The sequence below is a fragment of the Papaver somniferum genome, chromosome 1 (genome assembly GCF_003573695.1).
Source record: "Papaver somniferum cultivar HN1 chromosome 1, ASM357369v1, whole genome shotgun sequence".
Lineage (NCBI taxonomy): Eukaryota > Viridiplantae > Streptophyta > Magnoliopsida > Ranunculales > Papaveraceae > Papaver > Papaver somniferum.
The window spans coordinates 204,218,434-204,230,117 of NC_039358.1; the positions used below are offsets into that span (position 1 = coordinate 204,218,434).

The 11,684-nt window shown below is 34.2% G+C and overlaps 1 long non-coding RNA gene across 1 annotated transcript; it reads left to right on the plus strand.

The window, feature by feature from the left end:
• The first annotated feature begins 705 nt into the window (after nt 1-705).
• LOC113335651 lies at nt 706-1,370 on the plus strand. The gene is made up of 2 exons (XR_003353440.1): nt 706-938; nt 1,021-1,370. It is a non-coding gene; the product is annotated as an uncharacterized LOC113335651 (long non-coding RNA).
• The last annotated feature ends 10,314 nt before the right edge of the window (nt 1,371-11,684 follow it).

The following is an 11,684-nucleotide window of genomic DNA, read 5'->3' on the forward strand; positions in this document are numbered from 1 at the left end:
ATTTTTATTTTTGTGATAGGATGGATGGACCTCCTCCAGTGCCCCCACATGTCATTTATGGCAACAAATATGCGATTGTGATTTTGAGTCTTGACTTAAAAAAAAGAAATGTGAAGTTGGAAAAGAAAAAATTGCCATATTGCCGTATCCAAGAGCATCCACATGGAGCATGGACTTATTCCATATTGCCATATGTTAACTATCTTGATTTAACATCGTTCAGATTTTAAAATGATGAGTTAGTGACGCTGCAAGATCAACGATGCACAATCACAAACACATTTGCACATAGAATTGAAAAGATGAGTAAGGTATAATACGTCCATTTGGCTCTGTCACTGCTTCTTTTTAAAATCAACTTCGTCGTTGTCATTATTATCAACTTGGGAAAGTCTTGTGCTAACTTCCAAGCAAATACTACCTAATACCGAATATGCGAGCTTAATTAACAACAAGTTAGTAGATTGAATACTGGTCAATGTGCTATAAGATAACAAGTATTTCACTAAAAGCCACAAATGGATGGCTTATCAAGATGTTAATGGGTTTGTATACTTCGCAGATGGTTTGCCTGTCCTGAGTCAATGTCATTTTGTTCCAAGTCTTTTTTTTTCTTTTTTTTTTTACCTCTATCCACCTCCCTCAACAGCTCATAATAGGAGTCTTCCTCATCTCAGACTAATTAATAAACACCAATGAGTTAATCACTACACTGCTTAAACGTAATGATATAATTTAATATATAAACACTGCTCTTGTTCTATAAGTAGATGTTACAATCTGGTTTTTATCATTCACAAAGCAAATTAGTATCAAGATACTAATTAAGTACATGATAATACCAGTACTCGACTCTCAAAATTTCTAGTTATTATGGCATCAGCCAAAGTTTCATTTTTCCTTGGTTTCATCATTGCTTCACTTCTTCTCCTATCAATGTAAGTAGTCTTTAAGTTTCCTTCGTTTGTTTCACCTACTCTTCCATAATTTATAATTTTGTGTTGTTACGCCGTGTAACAGGAGTTTGGAGTCTTTGGACGCTATTTCTCATCCGTGTTCAGGACATGAGGGGCTTGTTCCGGCTGAAAATGGAGTTTCTTGTGGTGAGAGTGGTATGTATACGGTTTCTTCGGACTTCGCCCATAAAGAGGTTGCCTGCGACCCCGCCTGTTGGCCCGACTGTGCTTGCAAATGAATCGTTTTAAGTGACCCAATAACCTATATGGTTGTGTTGTTGTTATATATGTAATTCCTGGTTTGCTTCTTCTAGCTAGATGTTATTGTTGTTTGTTTATTATTCCATGTTATTGTTGTAATAATATGATTGCGCTGTCTTAGATAGCAAAGAATAAAAATGACAGTTGGTATCATTTCTTTTCCTTAAGAACCTGAACATCCGAGTGAGCAAAGCCATTTTTATCTTGCAAATTGCCAAAGTTTGATTGCATTCTTAGATGGCAAATTATATATATATATATATATATATATATATATATATATATATATATATGTGTATATATATATATCGGAATACCGCTGAATTTCCCACCTGCTATATCTGACTTCTCGGGCAACCAGAAGTAAGTGACCTGGTTAAAAGCATAAGCTTTAAGAAGTCAGAAGCAAGAGAAGAGAAAAAACCGCAAAAAGGTTCTGTTTTGCCTCTAGAAGTTTACATTATGTCTGGCAGTCGAAAGCAGAACTACTTGATGAAACAAAAATAATTTTCAGAAATCTGGAGTGAAATAGGATTGGTTCGTAAAAAGCAGGGACGGACCCAGAAAGTATAATTTTCTTTTAAGACCTGGACTAGAAGCCTTGTTCGAGCAATTTTTTTTTTTTTAGGATTGTGGACTAACAAGACTATCCGGGCTTTAGCCCCCTTTAGCACAAGGGTAGGTCCGTCCCTGGTAAAAAGGATTGTTTCGCAAAACAAAACACTACAAATTTCAGAATGATTTAAAAAAAATATATGTTTTGCCGAAGGTGTTACGATACACGGAAGATTTCGAAAATGAATCAAATTTTAAAGTGACTTTTAAAAGCAAAAATAAATAAAAATCAAATTTCAAAGTGACTTTTAAAAGCAAAAAAAAAAAATAATTAACATAGCACAATTAGATTCCAATTCAATTTCTTGGTTATTCTTTAATTTTCCGAATATTAAATTTGCAGATGTTTTAGATAGAAGGTGACTGCAAAAGACATCATCATATATGCCCAAGGAACTCTCAGCTTTATCAAATGGCAGAACGAATAAATTATCAGAGAATCAAAGAACATATTTGGCTTCTCCTTGCTCTTTTTAGGATTTAACTTTCATTTATAGATAGTGAAAAATACTAGAACCCCCTATTATATGGGTTCAATATATAGAAGCCCCACAAAATGGATCCTTCACTATCAACTCCATATGAGTTCATTTCACAGACATTTTCACCGAATATATGGGCCTGAGCCTAATTTTCCCTTACCGAATATATGGGCTAGATTTTGGTGCGGGCCATGTATACACGGCCCTATACAGGCCCAGTTAACATAAATAGAACCAAAACCGAAAACGAACTTTTTAAGATGTTGGAATATATGACTCTTAACCTCACAAAATCCGATCGACTGATATATATGCCCGTTGATTTGTTCCAAAAAAAAAAAAAAAAAATTCCGCAACCTTGGTTTGCCTGCCAATCAATCTTACCCAAGAAAAGAAAAAAATCTTGGTCCATGCATCCCTGCATGCAAACCTAACTGAGAAGGTGGTATGACCACACAAATGGTGTGGCATGCGCATGACAAGCAATGTCTAACAACTAAACTTCTAAACTCTTTTTCTTAGGGGTGTAAATAATACCCGAAAATACTCGGCATGTCTGTATCCGTCCGAGTCCGCCTGTATCCGAAATAGCCCAAAGCCTGTTATGGCCTGTCATGGGCCACCCGGCCTGGATTAATTTATTAGGCGGTCTCGAACTTTGCAATTAATTATAATGCCTGGCCTGATACCCGACCCGATGCCCGGCCTGAAAACCTTATATGTGCCATTAATCATTTAATATCCTCTTAAAAAGACTTAAAAGTTACAATTTTATAATTGTCAATTTTGTGTCAAGAAAAATAAAATATATAGTTGTTTTTACTTATAGTTAACCTTTTCAAAACACTAATGGTAATATATTTTGTTACTAGAAAGTTTATTGTACTCTAATTAATTATTTATTATAGGCTAAAATTAAAAATTTGTCATTGTAATTTAAATATAAAATAATACTATTATTTACGGCATGCAATGTTAAAAAGGAAAGGATATTGTATTAAAAATAAATAAATTTAATACCGTTCATTTGAAAATTTAAACTTAAAAAAGAAAAGAAAAAATATTCAAAATAGTGGCCCGTCCGGCCCGATCTGACCTGCCCGTATAAAAAACGGGCTTTGGGCAGTCTTTAGGTACCAAATTATCTACTTTTTCCCGACCTGCCCGGCCTGAATTTGTTTACGGGCTCACAAATATTAAGCCTGGCCTGCCCGGTCTATCTTAATTTTTGGACCGGGTGGCCCTGCCTGCCGGAATTAACACCCCTACTTTTTCTCTATATACCAAAATATAAAAAGGTTGCAGTTTCATGTTTGGTATCACCAAGAAGGATATCTAGCTAAAGGTTAAAAGAAACTTTAAAATTGCAATGGCAAGACTCTTCAGTATTTCAATTTTAGTTGCCGTCCTTTTTAATGGAGCAGCAGTACTGGCAATTGCAAGAGAAGCACCACTTCCATCAGAAGAACCACTTTCTCCTGCTTACTATGATTTCCCAGCACTACCACCAATGTCAGACCAATGTGAACAGATGATTGATGAGATTTCAGATTCGTGTGTACATTGAGCAGGCTCCTGATGAGTAAGACCTTACCAGTAGCACAAGATGCAGGCTGTTGCAGGGAAATTATTCAAGGAATTACCAAGTTATGCTGGGATGCACAAATGGAACTTATCAAAGCTCATCTTCATCAACGCAGATATTCTAAATATTCTATCAACCTTTATCCATGGTCAGACAACACTTGGAATACATGTCTGAGCCTCACAAAACCTGATTGATTTATACGACAGTTGATCATGTTAATGAAATGGTTAGGCATTTTTAAGAAATAAATATATTAAAAGTCAAGAAATCTAAAATCATCAGTTATTTTAATCAAAATCTTTTGATAATTAGTTCATAAATAAGTTTATTTCACCAATTACAGCAGCTCAATTATTATTATAACAAACACGAAACAACAACATACAACAGTAGCACAGCTGCAACATCCGTTGTACAAAGATCATGAGTCTTGACATTCCCTGTAACACGTGCAGACGTGCTTTCTTGTTTCCTCCTCATATGTTATCTGAGCACACCTAAATTCGAATACAGGGTTAATATTAAGCACATGGATTTCTAACAGGTGCCAACTATAGAGATGAAAGTGAAACCCAAAATTGTGCTTCCGGTCGGCCTTGATCTTCCTCATAACTGTGGATACATAAAATTGTACGAGGAGGCTGGCTCAAATCCAACACAATCTTTAAATAAATGTTGATTTGATATTTTTATTTAGTCTCACTACTTTGCATGTTAAAAAGCACCACGTTAAGAAATACTTCTCTAGCTACTTAGTTCTGGCAGGATTTCCTTGTTGTTTTTGCCAATTTGTCTGCTACTTTGTTACCATATCTATAAGGGAAAATTAGGCTCAGGCCCAACCCATGGATAACCCATAATATGAGGCCCTTAATTAAAAAAAGTTTAAATCTAGGCCCCGATTTTTTAAAAGACCTTGATACCCTTATGCATATTGTCAAGCCCATAATTAAATAAAATTTAAATCTAGGCCCAAAATTATTAAATCTAGTCCCGAAATTATTAAAATACAGTGCGAAGGTGTAAACAGAAGTTACACATGCATATGGCATGTGTAACCAGAAGTTACACATCCTTATAATATGTGTAATGCAAAGTTACACTTGTATATATATGCAAATAAATAGACATCAAAAAAAAAACACAAAAAAAAATGTTATTACTTTAATATTCATTTACAATAATTTCTTAGCATGTGTAACTAGAAGTTACACACGCATCTGTTTAGTGTAATTGAGAGTTACATATGTGTCTATCTAGTGTAACTGAGAGTTACATATGCATCTGACTTGTGTATTCAGCGTCAACTCCAGTTCCAGCGAGACCATTACCACGTTTAAGCAATTAGCTTTTATGAAGTTATCTAAAACCTGAAATATAACAACAAGCAATCAGTATTTATACGATTAAAATGAACAGTACATAAAACAATGTATATTTCAGTTTCACAAGCATCTGACTAGTGTAGCTAGCGGTTACACATGCATCTGAATTGTGTAACTAAGAGTTACACATGCATATAACATGTGTAACTAGGAGATACACATTCATCTGGCTAGTGTAGCTAGCAGTTACACATGCATATGACTAGTGTAACTAGGAGTTACACATACATATTGATATGTGTACCCAAAATCAGTATGTGTAAGTAAAAGTTACACATCTAATTAACATGTGTAACTTGCAGATACACATGCATCTGAATTATGTAACTAGGAGTTACACATGCATCTGACTTAGATATGTCAACATAAAATCAGCAAATCCATCTCTAAATGAATAACACTAGCAAAAACGAGAGGTGACTATCAAGCAATTACCAGTCATAAAATAATACAGTTAACCTTGCAAGTGAATGAGAAGCTCTTAATTAAGATATCACTGCTTCAGCAGAAAGACGTTGTTAGCACTGTATTAACAGAAAGACGTTTTACAGCGCTAGTCTAGATGTACCTAAGCCATTTTCATATTATCGATGACGAAGGATATTTTAAGCAACAGAAAGTAAAGCTTCAGACAGTAATTATACTGGCAGAATAATACAAACACCTGGGAACCTTGTGCTAGCACATTAATATCGCAAAAAATGATCACACAACTGATTCAGCAGGGTATAGATATGAACCCAGGAAAACAAAATGCATGTGTAATCAGTAGTTACACATGTAAACAATAGTTACACATGCATATTAGCATAAGTTACACATACAAATCATCATGTGTAACTAGAAATTACACATCTAATTATTATGTGTAACTATAAGTATAACCTGCATCTAATTAGTCTAATCTGCATCCACTACTACTCCCTACTACTAGGACTTGATGTTCTTTTCTCAATTTCATAAATATAACCACTATAACATATCCCATCATTATTATACATTGTTTGAGGCATGTAATTGAGATCTAAAATGTGGTTTTCAAGAATTATCATCTCATATGAAGGACAAATGATTAAGTCAACAGGGTTGAGCTTTTACCTCTGAGGTGGCAACGACACACTATTCCCAGATATATGAATCCCATGCTTCTTATGAAACAATTCATCACCCTGAAAATTGCAGCACAGTAGTCGGTACCAGACAATACAAGATCCCTAAAATTTTCAAAGTGAAAACCAAAATCAATATCCGAATGTAAAAGCAATTCAGCACAAGAAACATATTCATCAAGCTCGCAAATGGAAATCAAAACATGTATGCAACATATAATGCGCATCAGAAACTCTTGGCGGCATATTATCCATCAAAATTTAACAGCAAAAAGTATATAAATGATATTTCATCAATTACAAGTCATTACTCAAACAACATTTGGTTATAATGGAATCCCCTGATTGTTGATTCCAAAAGACCACTACAGCCATAATCTGAAAAACAAGCCAACACCTAACTTTTCTAAATGTTCTCAACTTTTATAACATAGTTTTGTAGTACAAAGTTCTAGTATAACACATCAATTCCTATTTATGCTTTTTTATAACGTCACTCCTAATAGAAAAAATATCTTGTAGGACTCTGTCAAAAATAAAAGGTATTACACATCCAAAAAAGGTCAGTAAGGATACAAACCTGAAACTAGATACTGAAAGAAAAGTCAAGTTATCAAGAACACTTACAAAACCCATGGATAATATCGAAGTTCATAAAAAAAAAAGTAGACAAATTGAGCTCTAAATTCCCCATTTTAGCACTGACACTGACCTGAAATGTATTGGTTTTCCATATAACCCAAAACATAAAAGTGCATCTTCAGTTTCGTCCAAGACAGTAAGCCCTCATCCTGCACTTCAAAAATAAATTACAATTAAGAGATCCGTTGCAATAAGAACTTAAGTAGATGTGTAATACGACTTGTGTAACCGGAAGTTACACATGCATATGGCATGTGTAATCGGAAGTTACACATCCAATTTGATTGTGTAACTAGTAGTTACACATTCAATTAGTATATCCTCGGACATATACTGATGATCACCAACAACAACAACATATGGCATGATTCAGTCTATTAAAAATAGTATCTTACTTCACTAATTCTAAATAAACTAGGGATACTCGAAACCCAAACCATGCATAATTCAAAATTCACATATCTCAAAACGTTAACTCAAAATGTTAACTGCAAGGTCTACTCAAAATGTTATTCCAGTAGTTGATAAAGTGAGAGTCAGGGTTTATGTCAACATAGACATAAATAATTCTAATCAAGTTCTATATTTAGATGCAAATTTCAATATGTTATTCCAGTAGTTGATAAAGTGAGAGTCAGGGTTTATGTCAGCATAGACATAAATAACACAGAAGATGATCTATGGAAATGACTAATGCAGGGTACAGAATGATTGAATGTTTGTGACAGAATTACTAGTTACACATAATTTAGCATGTGTAACTACTAGATACACATCTAATTATCATGTCTAACTAGTACATACGCATCCATTTAGCTAATGTACCTAGAAGTTACACAATAATCCAATAATTTTGCTTTCCCCCCTGTTAAATAACAATGTATAATGACTAGATAACGCCTCAAGATCATGCCAATTCAATACCCTGACAAATGAAACGAAAATCACTCAATCATTAGCATGTGTACCTATAAGTTACACATCTAATTAGCATGTGTAACTAATAGCTACACATACTTGAGATATTGAACCCAAGACCATAGTGATATAAAATTTCCAAAGCATCTTCCATACCACAAACCTAGTAAAGAAAATATGTGGGAAAACATTCATAAACGAGTACTCAGGTGGAAACGCTAGGAAATACCGACACTCATAAACTTGATAGAAGAGAAAATGAGAGAAACCTTTCCAACCATATAACTACTCTTTTCATAAAAACCTGCAATATAACATAAACTTTATATCCCAGGATGTGTAACTGCTAGTTACACATCCATATAACTATTCTTTTCATAAGAACCTGCAATATATATAACATAAACTTTATATCCCAGGATGTGTAACTAGAAGTTACACATCCTGGTAACTATTAGTTAGCAGAAATCATCATTAATGCATAGTTTATATAATACATCTCAGATATGAACCATTCATTAATGCATAGTTTATATAATACAAGTTGTTGTAAGCATGTAATTGTTTAGTCAATCATGTTTATAGACTTCATGCTAAACAGGGAGTTCCAGTACAAAGAGATTGTATTTATCGAATGAACTAAAAACTGAGAATCCATCTTACCTCAAGGTGCAGGTTTTGCTACTTCTCCAAAAGACGTATTCCAGCATGATTCATCCCAATCCCATCCAAGGAGTGTGTACCATTAAGCTGATAAAAGGTCCACCAATTAAATTAAGACAAGGACAGGTAGTTACCAAACAATAATAAGATAATTTTTAAAGAAGTTCACAAATTAGGGAGAGATTCATACACAACTTTCCAAAGACATGAATTTCCTACGGTAGTAAACTCCTTCCAAAATTGACCAATCTAATCCATATCTTCTCTTATTGTGGTTATCGATAACATTCATTAGCCATTGCGTAATGAACCCTCCTACTTAGCCATTAATGTAGGGATATAATAGCACAAGACCAATGCAAACTGTTGGCGTCTCCACAGCTTTATCGGTTAATAACACCACTTGACTTCTTCCTTACTCAGATAACATTCATCCCAGAACCTCCAGAATCCATGACAAATACCCACCTGGTTCACCGACCTTCACAACTAGATTCAACTGCCAAATACTCAACCATGCTCAAGCCATAAATACAACCCCAGTTCATATCCATGTAACATCCACCATACTCACACTTTCTTCTTTTCTCTGCCTGAGATCTTCACAACCTCAATTATCTCTTAAATCCATCATAAATACCCACACATACCACTGCCTTTGCTTACTGGTGGCTTTGATAAGAAGAACAAAATCAAGTTATCGTAGAACCGCCCATTTCCAGCTATTTTATGTCTTGAAATTCCACAAATTCTTCACCTAACGGCTGCCAGAACTTAAGGCAAAAAAATTGCAGCAAAAACACTTGCACAGAGACTTACCAAGAATCATATGAACTTGAAATGGTGAAGAAGGGATAATCTTCCTGCAACATTTCCACATCCAACACAAAACACAATCATAAAATCGTTCAAATACACTATCATTGCAACAATCCCCTTCATATATATCCCACGAAAATAATCAGTAGTAACAACTTCAGCTCTTCGTTATTTTATTGCTTGAAAACAATAAGCAAAGGCAGGCATTCAATATAGTATTCAGAGATATGAATGAAACTAATAATCTGAACTGAGATTCATTTCAAATTGAAAAATTCGTAATATCAAAAATTGAAATTAAACCTAAAATTAGATCGAAACTCAGTGAAACTTACTTCCGATTCTGACTAGTATGACACATCTAATCAATCGATTGAACCACAGATCCCTTACGAGTATCGCCATTGAACAGTTTCTCATTGAACCGAGTTTCTGACACAACATAATGAGTCGAATCTGAGTCAGAAACCAGTAATCAAAGTCGATCTTGCGATATTACCAGCAGATTTTTATCTAAATACTTGAACTACAGGTTTTAAGTTTACATAGCCTCAAAGAATAGCTGAAAACGCATTATGAGTTCATTTCACAGACATTTTCACCGAATTTTTATGGGTTTTGGCTTACGAAATGAACGAATCTGAGCTTAAAATGATGAGAAGTCCATGATAATTTCGAAATATGAGATCAGGGAGATGAAATGAATGAAAAAAAATGAAGATCGGTGAAATTTGGAGACGATGAAGAAGTTTTCTAGGGTTTTTGCCAGAGCCGAGAGAGAAAAAGAACGGAGAAGAGAGAGAAAATAAATTGATAAATGAAAATATGTGTCGATATTCCTCTTGTATATATAGTAAAGGGTAGTCTTGCCATTATTAAAATTCGGAATAATTAATTATGGGCCAGATCTGAAGAAAAATTGATATTTTGGGCCTAGCAGTATCATTTTCCTAAAGTATGGAGTTGATAGTGAAGGATCCATTTTGTGGGGCTTCTATATATTGAACCCATATAATAGGGGGTTCTAGTATTTTTCACTTTTCCTTAAGTGTTGCAATTAGATGATTAGAAAAACCAGTAGGTATCTAAAAAATGATCATGACAATCCTTTCTAAATATATAGTTGTGATTTGTGAACGAATATAACAAGATGTAAAGTATTAACTAACCGGGAACACTGGACAACTTAGTTAGACCGGAGAAACACCGTCAGACATGAGGTCAATAATACATAAGTTTGTCCACCAATATAAACGGTGGAAAAAATACGAATGGAGAAATGAATTCAACTAACGGGTGGTAAAAAAAGATTATCAGGCAAAACCTAAAATCCTACAAATTTGGTGTAAAGAGTGTGACAGATCAGAAAATTTTCTCCTCTAGCGCTGCGCTTGACAGGTTAAACTTCCAGATGTGCTGCTTATATTGGTTAACCGGGCTGTAAGATATATTTCGCTTTTATTCTTAGTTTTTTAGTTGTATTGAGCCAAATTTCTCAATAATTCGACTAACATTTGCTTAGTAAAAATGAAGTCGGCCAGAAAAGTTGGTGATACTGGTTACTCGAGTAGCGGAATTCGGAGTTTGCCAAGAGAATCAAACCCCAATCCTTGGAAGAGAAATTTTTGTGGTTGGTATCAGAGCAGTTCTGATACATTCGAGACACGAAAATTTTTGGCAGGGACAAAATCCGATGGGGGACCAATCATAAACTGACAATTATCCTTTTATTTTTGGACGATTTCCAACAAATTTATGTTGCGATTTTATACTCCCAATTTACCCTTCCCTTATATATCGGTATAATCTTATTGACTATATATTGAAAGCAAATATGTGCTCCATGTACATAAGATCTTGAACTAAAATATTCCTTGAGCGATAAAACATGAAGTATATATTTTTTTCCAGAAAAATCGTACTACCTCTCTTAAAAGAATTAAAAGACCATTGATAATCGTCAAATTGTATTCTCTATCTAATGTAATGAATCTAATGTTCATGAGGATTTACATGATTAACTAACTTTTCATTTATTTTCTAATTCGGGTAAAAAAAAATCAACTTAGAAATCTCATTGTAATCTTTTTCCAAATCTGATTTGAGATACATTGATTTCCAAACATGATCTAAAATAATGTTACAATCTCATTCATAATCCATATACAACAAAAACTCGATATATTAATAGACTTGGGACTTCACAAAATTATTAATATATGGAGTTTATTGATATAGGGAGGTAT